An 18390-nucleotide genomic window follows, 5' to 3' on the forward strand; every position below is an offset into this window, starting at 1 on the left:
ATATGTTACACTGAAAAACGTATGTGTATGAATAGTGGCAGCATCATGTACATCTATGCAACGCATAATTGTTTAAAAAGAAACTTTTTTGTTTTTAAAAAAAAACTTTTTTAATACCTTTTTTATGTATTGACAACAATGTTGTCGGTTTTTGTTAGCACTATTTATTATGCACACTTCCATCTGCAACGCAGTTGATGCAGCAGTCTTCCAAATATACACGTGCTTCTATATTTTTTGTTTTGTTTTCAGCATCTCCATGGCCACACAGGAGGGAGCCGCGACGTCACTTCCGGTGCCGCTGAAGCGCGCAGTGACGCCGAACGGAAACCCGAGTGGCGTGGCCAGGGGAGGACGAGAGTGTGGGGAATCATGCAAGGGGGGTAAGTTTATCACTATATAAGTTTGAAATGTACACTGTTATTGTTATCCTGACGAAGGGGAGGTGGTCCCCGAAACGTTGACACACAAAATACACGTTTGATTTTTCTGCAAGACTCTGAGTGCCGCCTCGTTATTCTCCTTTATATATATATATATATATATATATATATATATATATACACATATATACATATATACATATACATACCAGTGTAAGTATATATGCAATAACTACTGACCAGTGTTGCCAACTATTAAATGAAAAACAAGCAACTGATGACTAAAAAATAAGCTCAATCCGTTACTAAAAAGCTGCCAAAAAAGCCCAACTTAAGTTTTTGGTTTCCTAATTAAAAATAAGAATTTACTCACCGATAATTCTATTTCTCGTAGTCCGTAGTGGATGCTGGGGACTCCGTAAGGATCATGGGGAATAGATGGCTCCGCAGGAGACTGGGCACATCTAAAGAAAGATTTAGGACTATCTGGTGTGCACTGGCTCCTCCCCCTATGACCCTCCTCCAAGCCTCAGTTAGGACACTGTGCCCGGAAGAGCTGACACAATAAGGAAGGATTTTGAATCCCGGGTAAGACTCATACCAGCCACACCAATCACACCGTATAACTCGTGATAGGAACCCCGGTTAACAGTATGATAACAACGGAGCCTCTGAACAGATGGCTCACAACAAAACCCGATTTGTGTAACAATAACTATTTACAAGTATTGCAGACAATCCACACTTGGGATGGGCGCCCAGCATCCACTACGGACAACGAGAAATAGAATTACCGGTGAGTAAATTCTTATTTTCTCCGACGTCCTAGTGGATGCTGGGGACTCCGTAAGGACCATGGGGATTATACCAAAGCTCCCAAACGGGCGGGAGAGTGCGGATGACTCTGCAGCACCGAATGAGAGAACTCCAGGTCCTCCTCAGCCAGGGTATCAAATTTGTAAAATTTTGCAAACGTGTTTGCCCCTGACCAAGTAGCAGCTTGGCAAAGTTGTAAAGCCAAAACCCCTCGGGCAGCCGCCCAAGATGAGCCCACCTTCCTTGTGGAATGGGCTTTTACAGATTTAGGCTGCGGTAGTCCCACCGCAGAATGCGCAAGCTGAATAGTGCTACAAATCCAGCGCGCGATAGTCTGCTTAGAAGCAGGAGCACCCAGCTTGTTGGGTGCATACAGGATAAACAGCGAGTCAGTTTTCCTGACTCCAGCCGTCCTGGAAACATACATTTTCAGGGCCCTGACTACGTCCAGTAACTTGGAATCCACCAAGTCCCTAGTAGCCGCAGGCACCACAATAGGTTGGTTCAAGTGAAAAGCTGATACCACCTTCGGGAGAAACTGAGGACGAGTCCTCAACTCTGCCCTATCCATATGGAAAATCAGATAAGGGCTTTTACAGGACAAAGCCGCCAATTCTGACACACGCCTGGCCGAAGCCAGGGCCAACAGCATGACCACTTTCCACGTGAGATATTTCAAATCCACAGTCTTAAGTGGCTCAAACCAATGTGATTTCAGGAACTCCAAAACCACATTGAGATCCCAAGGTGCCACTGGGGGCACAAAAGGAGGCTAAATATGCAGAACTCCTTTGACAAATGTCTGAACTTCAGGCAGTGAAGCCAGTTCTTTCTGGAAGAAAATCGACAGAGCTGAAATCTGGACCTTAATGGACCCCAATTTGAGGCCCAACGTCACCCCTGCTTGCAGGAAATGCAGGAATCGACCCAGTTGAAATTCCTCCGTTGGGGCCTTCCTGGCCTCACACCAAGCAACATATTTCCGCCAAATGCGGTGATAATGTTTTGCGGTGACATCCTTCCTGGCTTTGATCAGGTTAGGGATGACTTCCTCTGGAATTCGGTGTTCAACCGCCATGCCGTCAAATGCAGCCGCGGTAAGTCTTGGAACAGGCAGGGCCCCTGCTGCAGGCCAAGGGTCCTCTGAAAGCATCTCTTGAAGTTCCGGGTACCAAGCTCTTCTTGGCCAATCCGGAACCACGAGTATAGTTTTCACTCCTCGCCGTCGTATTATTCTCAGTACCTTGGGAATGAGAGGCAGAGGAGGAAACACATAAACCGACTGGTACACCCACGGTGTTACTAGAGCGTCCACAGCGATCGCCTGAGGGTCCCTTGACCTGGCGCAATATCTTTTTAGCTTTTTGTTGAGGCGGGACGCCATCATGTCCACCTGTGGTCTTTCCCAACGGTTTACCAGCATTTGAAAGACTTCTGGATGAAGTCTCCATTCTCCCGGGTGGAGGTCGTGCCTGCTGAGGAAGTCTGCTTCCCAGTTGTCCACTCCCGGAATGAACACTGCTGTCAGTGCTAACACGTGATTTTCCGCCCATCGGAGAATCCTTGTGGCTTCTGCCATTGCCCTCCTGCTTCTTGTGCCGCCCTGTCTGTTTACATGGGCGACCGCCGTGATGTTGTCTGATTGGATCAGTACCGGCTGGTTCTGAAGCAGGGGCCCTGCTTGGTTTAGGGCATTGTAAATGGCCCTTAGCTCCAGAATATTTATGTGCAGTGAAATCTCCCGATTTGACCACAGTCCTTGGAAATTTCTTCCCTGTGTGACTGCACCCCAGCCCCGAAGGCTGGCATCCGTGGTCACCAGGACCCAGTCCTGTATTCCGAATCTGCGGCCCTCTAGTAGATGAGCCCTCTGCAGCCACCACAGCAGCGACCCCCTGGTCCTTGCCGACAGGGTTATCCGCTGCTGCATCTGGAGATGGGACCCGGACCATTTGTCCAACAGGTCCCACTGGAAAATCCTTGCGTGGAACCTTCCGAATGGAATTGCTTCGTACGAAGCTACCATTTTTCCCAGGACTCGTGTGCATTGATGTACCGACACCTGTCCTGGTTTTAGGAGGTTTCTGACTAGAGATGACAACTCCTCAGCTTTTTCCACTGGAAGAAACACTTTTTTCTGGTCTGTGTCCAGAATCATTCCCAGGAACAGAAGACGTGTCGTCGGGACCAGCTGAGACTTTGGAATATTGAGAATCCAGCCGTGCTGTTGCAGCACTTCCTGAGAAAGTGCTACCCCCACTACCAACTGTTCCTTGGACCTCACCTTTATCAGGAGATCGTCCAAGTACGGGATAATTAAAACTCCCTTCTTGCGAAGGAGTATCATCATTTCGGCCATTACCTTGGTAAAGACCCTCGGTGCCGTGGATAACCCAAACGGCAGCGTCTGGAACTGATAGTGACAGTCCTGTACCACAAATCTGAGGTACTCCTGGTGAGGAGGGTGAATGGGGACATGCAGGTAAGCATCCTTGATGTCCAGGGAGACCATGTAATTCCCCTTGTCCAGCCTCGCAAATAACCGCCCTGAGCGATTCCATCTTGAACTTTAATCTTTTGATATATGTGTTCAAGGATTTTAAATTTAAGATGGGTCTCACCGAACCGTCCGGTTTCGGTACTACAAACATTGTGGAATAGTAACCCTTTCCTTGCTGAAGGAGGGGTACCGGTAAGGCATATTTTAGGAAACGGCCGGGGGGGAGACGTCTCGAATTCCAGCCTGTACCCCTGAGATACTACTTGAAGGACCCAGAGATCCACCTGTGAGAGAGCCCACTGTGCGCTGAAATTTCTGAGACGTGCCCCCACCGTACCCGGGTCCGCCTGAGCAGCCCCAGCGTCATGCTGTGGACTTACCGGACACAGGGGAGGACTTCTGCTCTTGGGAACTAGCTGTGTGCTGCAGCTTTTTCCCTCTACCTTTGCCTCTCAGCAGAAAGGATGAGCCTCTAGCCCTCTTGCTTTTCTGGGGCCGAAAGGACTGTACCTGATAATACGGTGCTTTCTTTTGCTGTGGGGTAGCCTGTGGCAAAAAAGTCGATTTCCCAGCAGCAGCTGTGGAAACGAGGTCTGAAAGACCATCCCCAAAAAGTTCCACCCCTTTATAGGGCAAAACTTCCATGTGCCGTTTCGAATCGGCATCACCTGACCATTGGCGGGTCCATAACCCCCGCCTGGCGGCAATGGACATAGCTCTAATTTTTGATGCCAGCCGGCAAATATCCCTCTGTGCATCACGCATGTATAAGACGGCGTCTTTTATATGCTCTATCGTCAGCAAAATATTGTCCCTATCCATAGTATCAATATTATCCGACAGGGAATCAGACCACGCAGCTGCAGCACTGCACATCCATGCCAATGCAATAGCTGGTTTCAATATAATGCCCGTGTGTGTGTATATAGCTTTTAGGGTAGTTTCCTGCTTTCTATCAGCAGGTTCCTTAAGGGCGGCCGTATCCGGAGACGGTAGTGCCACTTTCTTTGATAAACGTGTCAGCGCTTTATCTACCCTAGGGGGTGTTTCCCAACGTGACCTATCCTCTGGCGGGAAAGGGTACGCTGCCAATAACCGTTTAGAAATTATCAGTTTTTATCGGGGGAAGTCCACGCTTCCTCACACACCTCATTTAATTCCTCAGATGCAGGAAAAACTACTGGTAGTTTTTTCTCACCAAACATAATACCCTTTTTTGTGGTACCTGGGGTATTATCAGAAATGTGTAATACATTTTTCATTGCCTCAATCATGTAACGGGTGGACCTACTGGAAGGTACACTAGTCTCATCGTCGTCGACACTGGAGTCGGTATCCGTGTCAACATCTGTGTCTGTCATCTGAGGTAGCGGGCGTTTCAAAGCCCCTGATGACATTTCAGACGCTGGAACAGGCACAAGCTGAGTAGCCGGCTGTCCTATGTCGTCAAACCTTTTATGTAAGGAGTTGACACTGTCACGTAATTCCTTCCATTAGTCCATCCACACAGGTGTCGACCCCGCAGGGGGTGACATCACATTCACAGGCATTTGCTCCGCCTCCACATCATTTTCCTTATCATACATGTCGACACAGCAGTACCGACACACAGCAGACACACAGGGAATGCTCTGACAGAGGACAGGACCCCACAAAGCCCTTTGGGGAGACAGAGGGAGAGTATGCCAGCACACACCAGAGCGCTATATGTCACAGGGATATCACCTATAAAGAGTGTTTTCCCTTATAGCTGCCTTCTATTAATATACTGCGCCTAAATTTAGTGCCCCCCCTCTCTTTTTTACCCTTTCTGTAGTGCAGGACTGCAGGGGAGAGCCAGGGAGCGATCCTTCCAGCGGAGCTGTGAGGGAAAATGGCGCCAGTGTGCTGAGGGAGATGGCTCCGCCCCTTTCTCGGCGGGCTTTCTCCCATTTTTTTTGTAATTCTGGCAGGGGTATTTTTACACCTATATAGCCCCTGGGGCTATATATGGTGTCTGTTTTGCCAGCCAAGGTGTAAATATTGCTGCTCAGGGCGCCCCCCCCCCTGCGCCCTGCACCCATCAGTGACCGCAGTGTGTGGTGTGCATGAGGAGCAATGGCGCACAGCTGCAGTGCTGTGCGCTACCTTGGAGAAGACAGACGTCTTCAGCCGCCGATTTTCCGGACCTTCTTGCTTCTGGCTCTGTAAGGGGGACGGCGGCGCGGCTCCGGGAACGGATGACGAGGTCGGGTCCTGTGTTCGATCCCTCTGGATCTAATGGTGTCCAGTAGCCTAAGAAGCCCAAGCTACCACCAGTTAGGTAGGTTCGCTTCTTCTCCCCTTAGTCCCTCGTTGCAGTGAGCCTGTTGCCAGAAGGTCTCACTGTAAAATAAAAAACCTAAACTATACTTTCTTTCTAGGTGCTCAGGAGAGCCCCTAGTGTGCATCCAGCTCAGCCGGGCACAGAAATCTAACTGAGGCTTGGAGGAGGGTCATAGGGGGAGGAGCCAGTGCACACCAGCTAGTCCTAAATCTTTCTTTAGATGTGCCCAGTCTCCTGCAGAGCCCGTCTATTCCCCATGGTCCTTACGGAGTTCCCAGCATCCACTAGGACGTCAGAGAAATATATATAGTGTAATTATTAGTGCTATGTCTGGCTGCTGGATGGACTGAAGATAAGTTCTGGATCTTGAAGTCAAGTGGATAGTTTCAGTTTCTTGAACTTTTTCTTCTGGTATCTGGTTCTCCAGTCGGGATGGTAATGATATCCCGGCAGACGGGGTGCCAGGGGTCAATATACCAACAGCGGCATCCTGGCCGCAAGAATACTGGCAGCGGGGCAAGCGCAAAGAGTGCGGTCGCCACGGCGGCTCACTGCACTCACCACAGGTTTTATTGTCACTCTATGGGTGTTGTAGACACACGAGTGGGAAAACCCGTGGCGAGCGCTGACGGCATTCCCGTCTGTCAGGATTTCGGCTTCAGGATCTTTAATGCCGGGATCGCGACAGCTGGGTAACTACATCCCGTCCAGTCGGTGGTAAGGGGGATACTGACGGGGGCGATCTTAACACAGACCGGTCAGCACACATCTCTCCCCCTGCTCAGCACAGTGCGATGCGAGGGGGAATGACGACGGGGGGCCGCTCACTTCACACAGCGGCCCACTAGATTGAGTCTGCATGCAGGTGGTGCATCGCTTTCGCTGTGGGGGAACACACGGCAGATCCCTGCTTACACACTGATCTCTCCCTGTGTACCCCCTGTAGACATTATGGGCCTTATTCAGACCCTGACACAGACTGATTCTCAGCAATCTGCGCAGGCTATGATGATGCGATGGCGTGCTGGAAGGATGCATTCCTATCATAATGGACAGGCGACGGGTGTCAGTGGGCAGTGTTGTGACATTGGCGGGGAGTGTCACAGCAAGACGTGTCATGGCATTTCCTGCGATTGGAAACATGGCGGCGGCGGTGCTTATGCATAGGCCGGGGTCAGTCACTATGTGAATTGCGATGGCATGGCGGGGCAGCACCACACTGTTCTGGGTGCCCCTAGCGCGCCATTCTGGTGGTCGCAGATTTTGATAAAACTCTGAATAATCTCCATAGCGTGCAGAGAGGCGCCGGTCACTATCATTATGTCACGTGACAGCCATGTGACACAATGTAACCCCCCCATCTATTCATCCGCAGCGTCTCCCCTGTGTCTGTGTGAGGAGTGACTGTATGAAAGACACCTCTGATGGGCGGTGCCAGTAATAACATTCATAAAATAAAATATATAAAAAAAGCCCAAACACAAGCAACAAGCAACCACCAAAGAGAAATAATATTAATGTATATATATAGATATATAGATATATAGATATATATAAATATAAATACAGCAACTTGGGGGAAAAACTATGCTACTGACCTGTATATACTGGAGGGGAGCGCATGGGATTATGGGTAGGCACAGCCGCAGTCACTAAGCAACCAGTAGCTCTCCCGCTCATAGGCCGTAGTAACCCGTCACTCATCTAATGGCCCCGCCCACTCCTTATTTCATACACCAAGGAGTCCATCATACAGCCCCGCCCACTCTACTCGCCATTGGTCGGACTGTCCCGTCACTCGTCGTGACATGTGTAGGAGGGAGAGGGGGCGGGGCTGCGGCCTATGGGCGGGAGAAAGGTGACTGAGTGACTGGACCCTGCGACCAATAGCTAGAGACAGGGGCGGGGCTGGCTGAGTGACGGGTTGCTACAGCCTATGAGAGAGTGGGCGGGGCTGGTGGCTGATCCCATGCTCTATACGGTGACCCGGAAACAGTGCCCCTTCCCTTCCTGTACACAGAGCTCCGCCCCCGGTCTCCTCCAGGTAATGGCCGCCGCCCCCTCTGCTGCCGGGCAGGGTGTATGTGCTGCAGTGTGTGGTGCATGGAGAGTATATTACCCGTGTCATACACACACACACAGCACTGTACACACTGCTCATACAGGGTGTTACACATAGGGGGGTGCGGTATATACACATGGTAAATGTTAGATCCAAGGGGCATAAGGGACCTTTTCCGTTAGAAGGAGGAGCCACGACTCAAGGGGGAGGAGCTAGGCCAGCGGGATAGTTGCTCTACTGTCCACGCCACCAACTATTACCTTTAGTAATCAGGTTGTGAGCGAAGCGAGCCACCGAGCCCGAAGCGTGGCGAGGATTCTTTTCGGGCACCCTGTTCGGCCGTTGCTCCTCCCCCTGATGACGTAGCCCCTCCCCTTGAAACGTCAGAAGGTCCCTTCTCACACTCCGAAATAGAACCAACCATACACACATTGGGGCAGTATACACACATAAAGGCAGTATACACACATAGGGGGCGCTATATACACATGGGGGGGCGGTATACACACATAGGGGCAGTATACACATAGGGGGCGGTATACACACATAGGGGGCGGTATACACACATAGGGGGCAGTATACATACATAGGGGGCGCTATACACACATGGGGGGTGCTGTACACACATAGGGGTGGTATACACACAGGGGGCGCTATACACACATAGGGGGCGCTATACACACATAGGGGTTGGTATACACACATGGGGGGGCGGTATACACACATAGGGGGTGAATAGGGTTGCCCCTTGTCTCCTGTCCCTTCCCATTTGCCCCCTACCTGCCTCCCATACCCCCCTCTCCTCCTGCCTGCCTCCCATATCCCCCTCCCCTGCCTGTCCCCTTCTATCCCCATCACCTGATGTGACACCGCAACCCTGGCACTCCACATGCATTCCTACTGACCACTTTCCGTCAAGAACCTCATCTCCCAGTCCTCAAACCCCGGCACCCCTTTTCCACTGTCAACTCGCTCCTCTGCCCCCCCCCCCCCCCCCCCCACACCCCGCCTCCTCGTCTCCCCCCCCCCCTCCCCGCCCCCTCACTCTCTGCTCTTGACTTTGCCACCTACTTCCCATGCAAAATTGGCTCCCTATGGCAGGATATCACATCCCACCAGACCCTGAGCAACCCCCTCCTCCATCCCCCCCCCCCCCCCTTACCTCCTACCAACTCTGACATCTCTCTTCTTTGTATCTAGTGTGGAAGTCATGGCCCTCAGCCGTTCCTCACCCTCTCCACCTCCCCATTTGACCCTATCACCTCCTCCGCTACCTCTCTTCTTCTGCCTGTTCCCATCTTGCCCATCTCATCTCTCCCTCTCATCAGACACTGTCCCCTCTGCCTTCCATCATGCTCTTGTCTCCCCTATTCTTAACCAACCTACCCTTCATCCAACCAATCTCTCCAACTATCGACCATCTCTCTCCTCCTAACTCCTTGAGCGTATAGTCTACATCCGCCTGTCTTTCCTCAAACTCACTGCTTGACCCATTCCAGCCTGGCTTCCGTCCTCTCCACTCCACTGATACTGCCCTCGCTGAAGTCTACAAAGACCTCCATGCTGCCAGATCCAATGGTCACTACACTCTGCTTATTCTCCTTCACCTCTCTGCTGCATTGGACACTGTGGACCACCCTCTCCTGCAATTACTTTTCTCTAGCATCCATAAGGGATATTGTAGACAGAATTAGTACCATGGGGTATAGACGGGTCCAAAGGAGCACGTGCACTTTAAACATTCTACCACTGGGTGTGCTGGCTCCTCCCCTCTATGCCCCTCCTACAGCTCAGTTTAGATAAAGAGCCCTCGGGAGAGGATGCACACTCTGCAGCTCCAGAGTTTTCCTTCATTTTTATTTCTAACTTTTAATGATTTCGGTATGCTGTTTGGGCAACAGTATACCTGCACCGTGGGAGTTTTTTTTTTTGGGGGGGGGAAGGTCACCGGCCTCCTGAGGTGAGAGCCGCTTCCCGTTGCATGACCACCGTCCTGAAGGGCTGTTTGTTCAGCGGGACATGGCGCCTTGTCTGTCGCAGCCGCAGCATTGCGCACACCCCTGACACTGCCTGAAGGTGATCGTCGGTGGTGAGTACCAACCGGGGGGACCCGCTAGGGGAGGTCCCCCGGACAAATGTGCGGCTGATTCTCCTGGGGGGGACCCGCTATAGCCCCTGCGTGAGACTGGCTAAACACAGGTGAACCAAGCATTTATGTGAGGTTGTACATACATATGGAGACATGGCCAGTATAAATATACAGCAGTAGCTCCGGCACCATGGCGGGGGGCGGAGCTACATTAGAGCGGGCTCAGCGGCATATTGGCGTCTTCCTCTGCATGAGCTGCAGCAGCCTCCACAGCTCCTCCAGAACTGCCCCTGTATACACTGGTACCGGGTATAGGGGGGGAGAGCCGCTATCATTGTGCACAATAATCCCCTGTGGGGTTTTATAAAGAATCTCACTGTGGTTACACAGATGTAACAACCACTGACAGCCTCACTGGGGCCGGTCACCATTGTGTGCGCTGGAGTCCTCTCTTCTCTGTCTCCTCACATGCAATAGGGCAGGCTTGTCATATATCATATCAGGCTGTATTGTGTGTGTATATTGTACTGTTTTCTACTACACTATGGTAAAACAGAAGTCTTGCAGTGTGTGTAATGCCAGGTTCTCTCCTAGTACATCCAGCTCAGTATCATGTGAGCAGTGTAGTCAGTCATCTCATGCTGATACTAATGTGGGGGAGAATGCGGAGCCCCCTTGGTTGGGGGCTATAAAAACTATAATGTCTGATATGTCATCTCAGCTCACTGCAACTGCAAACAAGACACAAGAACTGCAACAAGCAGTGGCTAGCCTTACTGCTAAGCGTCGCTCCCTGCCTGCTTCACAGAAACCTGCTCTACCAGCACTCCTATCATATGATACTGATGATGATGATGTACAGGATGATGGGGATCCCACCCCAATCCAGGGTATTGAACCCCTCATATTGGCTATTAGGGAGATGTTAAAGCTCCCCCTGGGGGATGCAAGTACTCAGCAGTCATTTTTCCTCCCTCAACAGGAACCAAAAGTCACATTCCCTGATTCCACGGAATTGGATGACTTATTTAAACTAGCCTGGAAGAATCCAGATAAAAGATATCATGGTGACGAACAGGTTTCTGAATACCTTCCCCTTTGCCCCTGAAGGCAGAAAATTCTGGGAAGAATCCCCAGCCGTAGACGTCTCAGTGTCTCGCCTTTCTAAAAAGGCGGTGCTCCCTGCTCCGGGCTCCCTTACGGTGAAGGACCCGGCGGATAGGAAAATAGAGACCACTCTAAAATCTATTTTCTCCTACGTCCTAGAGGATGCTGGGGATGCTTCAAGAACCATGGGGTATAGACGGCATCCGCAAGAGACATGGGCACACTACAAGACTTTGAATGGTTGTGAACTGGCTCCTCCCTCTATGCCCCTGCTCCAGACTTCAGTTTAGATTCTGTGCCCAGTGAGACTGGATGCACACTGAGGAGCTCTCCTGAGTTTCTCTGAAAATACTTTTTGTTAGGTTAATTATTTTCAGGGAGACCTGCTGGCTACAGGCTCCCTGCATCGTGGGACTGAGGGGAGAGAAGCAGACCTACTTCTTAAGAGTTCAAGAGCTCTGCTTCTTAGGCTACTGGACACCATTAGCTCCAGAGGGTTCGATCACTACGGTACACCTAGCTGCTCGTTCCCGGAGCCGCGCCGTCACCCCCTCACAAAGCCAGAAGATAGAAGCCAGGTGAGTATGAGAAGATCAGAAGACTTCAGTGACGGCAGAAGAGGTTCCGCGCTGCGCGCCATGCTCCCACACATAACACAGCACTGCAGGGTGCAGGAGGGGCGCCCTGGGCAGCATGAACACCTCAAATCAGACTGCCTTGAGTTATAACAGTGCCCCAGGCACTAGATAAGGGTCCCCCGCCAGTATAAACATTTTTAAGCGGGACTGAAGCGCGATATGTAGTGGGCGGGGCTTAGCCCACATACCTCTGACCAGCGCCATTTTCTCTCCTCAGAAGCTGCAGAGACGCTGGCCCTGTCCTCCACACGGCTGTACAAGTAACAGGGTGCAAAATGGGGGGGGGGGCACAAATAAATTGGTGCAGATTTGTATATATATAAAGCGCTAACAGGTCTGGGCAGTCATGTCACTGGCCTCAGTACCGGGATAGGCGCTGGGTGTGAGCTGGCAGAACGCTCTCTGTGTCTCTCTTACAGGCTTTATTGTGGGTCTGTCTCCTATAGTCACAGTGTGGTTGTGGCTGTCGGTACGTGTGTGTCGACATGTCTGAGGCTGAATGCTTTTCCCAGGAGGAGGCTGGAGTGGGGACAGAAAATACTGTGAGAGTGACCGTGTCGGCACCGCCGACGGATGATTGGATGAATATATGGAGAGCGTTTTAAACACAAACGTGACTAAGTTGACTAAGAGATTTGATAAATCTGAGTCTAAGAACCAGACATTGAGGAAATCCATGGAAGATGCTTTGTCACAGGCCCAGTCCCCTTCGGGGTCACAGAAACGGGTGGCATTCTGTATGCCGGCGGTCGGGCTCCCGGCGCTCAGTATACCGGCGCCGGGAGCCCGACCGCCGGCATACCGACACTTATTTTCCCTCGTGGGGGTCCACGACCCCCATAGAGGGAGAATAAAATAGTGTGGCGCGGCGAGCGCAGCGAGCCCGCAAGGGGCTCATTTGCGCTCGCCACACTGTCGGTCAGCCGGCGGTCGGGCTCCCGGCGCCGGTATGCTGGGCGCCGGGAGCCCGACCGCCGGCCAGCCGTAGTGAACCCACAGAAACATGCAGTTACCCAGATAGCAGAGACAGATACCGACACGGACTCTGATTCCAGTGTCGACTATAGTGATGCCAGATTACATCCAAAGCTGGCTAAGAGCATTCAGTACATGATTGTGGCGATAAAAGACGTGTTACATATCACTGAGGACCCTGCTGTCCCTGATACTAGGGTCTGTATGTATAAAGGAAAGAAACCTGAGGTGACGTTTCCTCCCTCTCATGAACTGAACGCTCTTTTTGAAAAGGCTTGGGAAAATCCTGACAAAAAGATACAGGTTCCCAAAAGAATTCCAGTGACATATCCGTTCCCCTCTGGGGACAGGGAAAGGTGGATGTCAATCCCCACTGTAGACAAAGCTTTATCGCGTGTATCCAAAAAGGTGGCGCTTCCGTCCCCTGACACGGCAGCCCTAAAGGATCATGCGGATCGTAAGCAGGAAAATACCCTGAAATCCATTTATGTCACTACAGGGTCACTGCTCAGGTCTGCCGTTGCTGTGGCATGGGTGAGTAGCCCTATTGAAAGGTGGGCAGAGAACTTGTCATCTGAGGTAGATACCCAGGACAGGTATAGCGTGCTTTTGACTTTGGGTCACATCAGGGATGCTGCAGCGTATTTAAAGGAAGCTGTGAGGGATATTGGCTTTTTGGGATCAAGGGCCAATGCCATGGCAGTCTCAGCTAGGAGAGCGTTGTGGATTCATCAATGGAAAGCTGATGCTGACTCTAAGAAGGCGATAGAGTCTCTACCATTTAACGGTAGGGTCTTGTTTGGCGACGGCCTCACTGACCTGGTATCTACGGCTACCGCGGATAAGTCATGGTTCCTGCACAGCAAAAGAAAACGCCTCACTATCAAATGCAGTCCTTTCGGCCCAATAAATACAAGAAAGGACGAGGATCTTCTTTCCTTGCTACGAGAGGAAGGGGAAAAAGGTCACAAGCTGTGGTAAGTTCCCAAGAGCAGAAGTCCTCCCCTGCTTCTGCCAAATCCACCGCATGACGCTGGGGCTCCTCTGAGGGAGTCCGCACTGGTGGGGGCACGTCTCGAACTTTTCAGTCAGGTCTGGGTGCGCTCGGACCTGGACCCTTGGATAGTCGAAATAGTAACCCAAGGGTACAAATTGGAGTTTTAAGACGTGCCCCCTCACCGATTTTTCAAGTCGGCCTTACCAGCATCTCTTCTAGAAAGGGAAATAGTAAGCGCTGCAATACTAAAGTTGTGACACAGTCAAGTGATTGTCACGGCGGGGGGAAGGGTTTTATACGAGCCTTTTCGTGGTCCCGAAGCCGGATGGCTCAGTCAGACCGATTCTGAACCTAAAATCCCTCAATTTCTTTCTAAAGAAATTCAAATTCAAGATGGAATCTCTACGTGCAGTGATCTCCACGCTGGAAGAGGGGGATTTTATGGTATCGGTCGACTTAAAGGATGCATACTTGCATGTCCCCATATTTCCTCCGCATCAGGCTTACCTAAGATTTGCGGTACAGGATTGTCATTACCAATTTCAGACGTTGTCATTTTGTCTGTCCATGTTAGGGTCTCCTGCCCTGTGCTGCCACGTCGTCATGGCAACCGGGAGACAAGTGCTAGTGGAGTAACCTGAGCGCAGCTGATACTCCGGTTCGGGTCTTTTGCTGTGCAGTGGTTATAGGCTCTGTGCACGGCAGGGGATCCGGTGCTGGTTTTTGTGCTCACAGTCTGTGAGGTCTGAGTGGGGCGTGGACAGCACCTGCTTTATAAGGCCTCTTTTCAGGGTAAGCAGATGCTGCTGAATCTTTGTTGGTTAGTCAGTTCATGAAAGTTAGCCAGTACTGTGTAGCTTTGTATTTGTTTGTTGCTTACTGCAAATAGGCCTGGGGATTTGGTATTACACTCTGCCAATCCAGACCTAGCAGTAAGACTGGAGTCAGTCGTTTAGCTTGCGGGGGTTCTGTTACTACTCTGTGAACTTAGCAAGTTTGCGGCTGTATTCTAAGACTTGCCTGTCTAATCCTGTCTCACTGTGCTAGGTGTCAGGGGTCAGTTTAGTGGCAGTAAGCTAAAACCTGTGCACTGCAAGTGAGAATTAGGATTGTGGAGACTCTCCTTGTGTCTATCATTCCATCTCTGACCAAGGAGTTTACTGCCACACCCGTTGGTAACCCTTTAGGGTTTTGCTGTTGCCCTTAGCAACATCATTTCGGGTTCTCTACGTATTAAAACACAACATCTTGCTTTTTCCATCTGAGCAGTTCTAATACAAGGGATATACCCAGTTCCTTAGCCTCTGGGCTTCTCTGTTCACTTTGTGTGTATTTTGTTACCCTATCACCTTCTGTGTACGTTATGTCATATTCCCCAGTTTGTCTGTGAGTCCATTTGTTTTGCATAACAGTTCAAACACCAGTACATTCCTGCAGACACTGGAGTGTATAACAATTCTGACACCAGTACTTTCCTGCAGGCACTGGTGTGCATAACATATTCAGCAGCCTAATACTCCTGTTGAAATTTTGTGGGAATATGGAGCATACCCCTCAAAATACGTTGCAACAGGTGGTCGATCAGGTGCAGGTCCTGACTCGACAATGTAATGATTTGTCCATTAAAATGCACACCTCCCAGGCTGCTGGCGGAGCTCCCGCAGCAGCAGCACCTGCAGGGGTTAAGGAGCCGAAAGTAAATCTCCCGGATCGTTTTTCTGGAGATCGCTCGCAGTTCTTTTGTTTCAAGGAGAGCTGCAAGCTATACTTCCGGCTTAGGCCTCAGTCTTCTGGGTCGGAGATTCAGCGGGTGGGCATAGTGATTTCCTTGCTACAAGGAGACCCACAGGTCTGGGCATATGGGTTGCAGCCTGACTGTCCGTCGCTTAAAAGTGTTGATGTTTTTTTTACGGCACTGGGCATGTTGTATGATGACCCTGACAAGACGGCCTCAGCCGAGGCTCAGATTTCGATCCTTAAGCAAGGGCGAAGGCCAGTTGAGGTTTACTGTACGGAGTTTCGGAGGTTGGCCCATGATACCCAGTGGAATGACCCAGCCCTGAGACACCAGTACCGAAGAGGTCTTTCTAACCAGATAAAGGACCAACTAGTACAATATCCCTTGCCTGATAGCTTGGATCAGCTCATGCAGTTATCCATCCGGGTGGATAGACGGCTGAGAGAGCGTAGGCTTGAAAGGGAGACTGAGATTTCCTTCCTTCCCAAGGGAACCTCAGACTCTGAGGAATTTTCTGAGGAGCCTATGCAGATTGGGGCTACCCGCCTCTCCTCGCGTGAGAAGACGCGGAGGAGACAGCAGGGGTTGTGTTTGTACTGTGGGAATAAAGGTCATGTGGTAGTATCATGCCCAGAAAAGCTGGAAAACTTCAGGGCCTGAGGGTGATGGGAAATATCCTGTCAGGCCAGAAGTCAGAATTTCCCAAGAAGACTTTTATCATTCCTGTGACCTTGAAGATCCTCGGTCAAACTGTCAAGACTGAGGCCTTTGTGGACAGTGGGGCCGACGGGGTTTTTATGGACCGCCAATTCGCCCTAAAACACTCTGTTCCCTTAGTACCCTTGGCATCGGAAATTGAGATTTGTGGGTTAAACGGGGAACCATTATCCCAAGGTAAAATTACCTCTAGCACTAGCCAGATTTCTTTGTTTATTGGAGCCACACACTCTGAAAAATTGTCCTTTTATGTGACTGTCTGTACTTTTGCCCCATTGGTGTTGGGGTTACCCTGGTTAAGGGCCCACAATCCTCAATTTGACTGGGTCTCTGGGGAGATTCTTAGTTGGGGTACTGATTGTTTCAGGAGTTGCTTGAGCCTTCCAGTCAGGCTCTCGCAGCTAAGTTTGCCAGGATTGCCAGGGTGTTATGCAGATTTTGCGGACGTGTTCTCCAAAAAAGTTGCAGAGGTACTACCTCCCCATCGCCCCTATGACTGTGCCATTGATTTGTTGCCAAATGCTAAGCTTCCCAAGAGCAGGTTGTACTCCCTGTCACGTCCTGAGACTCAGGCTATGGCAGAGTACATTCAGGAAAACTTGGCTAAGGGATTTATCAGACCTTTACAGTCTCCAGTTGGGTCGGGGTTCTTCTTCGTGGGTAAAAAGGACGGTTCGTTGCGACCCTGCATCGACTTCAGGGAATTGAACCGTATCACGATTAAAAACTCATACCCACTGCCTCTCATTTCGGTCTTGTTTGACCAGCTTCGTACTGCCACCATTTTTTCTAAGATTGACCTACGCGGTGCGTACAATCTAATCCGAATAAAAGAGGGGGATTAATGGAAGACTGCCTTTAATACCCACTCAGGGCATTATGAATATTTGGTGATGCCTTTTGGGCTCTGTAATGCCCCGGCAGTCTTCTAGGATTTCATGAATGATGTGCTCAGGGAATATTTGGATAGATTCTTAGTTGTATACTTAGATGACATCCTAATCTTCTCCCATTCCCTGGAGGAACATCGGAAGCATGTACGCTTAGTCCTCCAGAAACTCAGAGACCACCGGCTTGGGGCGAAGCTGGAGAAGTGCGAATTTGAAGTTCAGCAAATCGCATTTCTAGGATATATTATCTCCCCAGAAGGTTTCCAAATGGAGGGTTCCAAGGTACAGGCAGTCCTGGATTGGGTGCAGCCCACTAGTTTGAAGGCGCTTCAGCGTTTCCTGGGCTTTGCAAATTTTTATAGACGATTTATCGCTGGATTTTCGTCTATAGTGGCGTCCTTGGTGGCACTCACTAAGAAAGGGGCGGATGTTGCTCACTGGTCTTGTGAGGCTAAAGCGGCTTTTGCCCGTCTCAAAAGGGCATTTGTTTCGGCCAAGGTGCTGCGACACCCAGATCCAGAGCGTCCTTTTGTGGTGGAGGTGGATGCCTCTGAGATGGGTATTGGGGCAGTGCTTTCTCAGATGGGAGTGTCTGATAATCGCCTTCATCCCTGTGCTTACTTTTCCCGTAAATTTTCGCCTGCCGAGATTAATTATGACGTGGGTAACCGGGAATTCTTGGCTATTAAGGATGCACTCGAGGAGTGGAGACACTGGCTTGAGGGGGCTAAGTTTGTGGTCTCAATTCTCACTGACCATAAGAATCTGGCATATTTAGAGTCAGCGAAGCGTCTCAATGCCAGGCAGGCACGATGGGCTTTGTTTTTTGCTCGCTTTAATTTTTTGATAACATATCGCCCTGGGTCAAAAAACATCAAGGCTGATGCGCTCTCGCAGAGTTTTGCTCCAATCCAGGAGACCACCGAGGAGCCGTTGCCCATTGTTTCCCCATCATGTATTAAAGTGGGCATTACCCAGGACCTCTTATCATTAGTCCTTAGAGCACAGGAGCAGGCTCCTCCAGACCTTCCGGTAGGTCTTTTGTTTGTGCCTCCTAGGTTAAGACAGCGAGTGTTCCTGGAATTCCATGCCAAGAAGTCGGCAGGTCACCCGGGTATTGCCAGAACTCGGGAGTTGCTATCTAGGGCGGTGTGGTGGCCCTCGGTGGCTAAG

General features: G+C 50.6%; 1 protein-coding gene across 1 annotated transcript in view; it reads left to right on the forward strand.

Annotated features, from left to right (window-relative positions):
- Window positions 1-7903: 7903 nt before the first annotated feature.
- The window catches only part of LOC134983211 (oocyte zinc finger protein XlCOF6-like), a 47019-nt gene continuing 36532 nt past the window's right edge, over window positions 7904-18390 (forward strand). Inside the window, exon 1 of the mRNA XM_063948949.1 lies at window positions 7904-8048. The gene's annotated coding sequence lies outside the window, so the exon portion shown is untranslated. The remainder of the gene's footprint in view (window positions 8049-18390) is intronic.

The sequence above is a fragment of the Pseudophryne corroboree genome (genome assembly GCF_028390025.1).
Source record: "Pseudophryne corroboree isolate aPseCor3 chromosome 3 unlocalized genomic scaffold, aPseCor3.hap2 SUPER_3_unloc_10, whole genome shotgun sequence".
In the NCBI taxonomy this organism is placed as follows: domain Eukaryota; kingdom Metazoa; phylum Chordata; class Amphibia; order Anura; family Myobatrachidae; genus Pseudophryne; species Pseudophryne corroboree.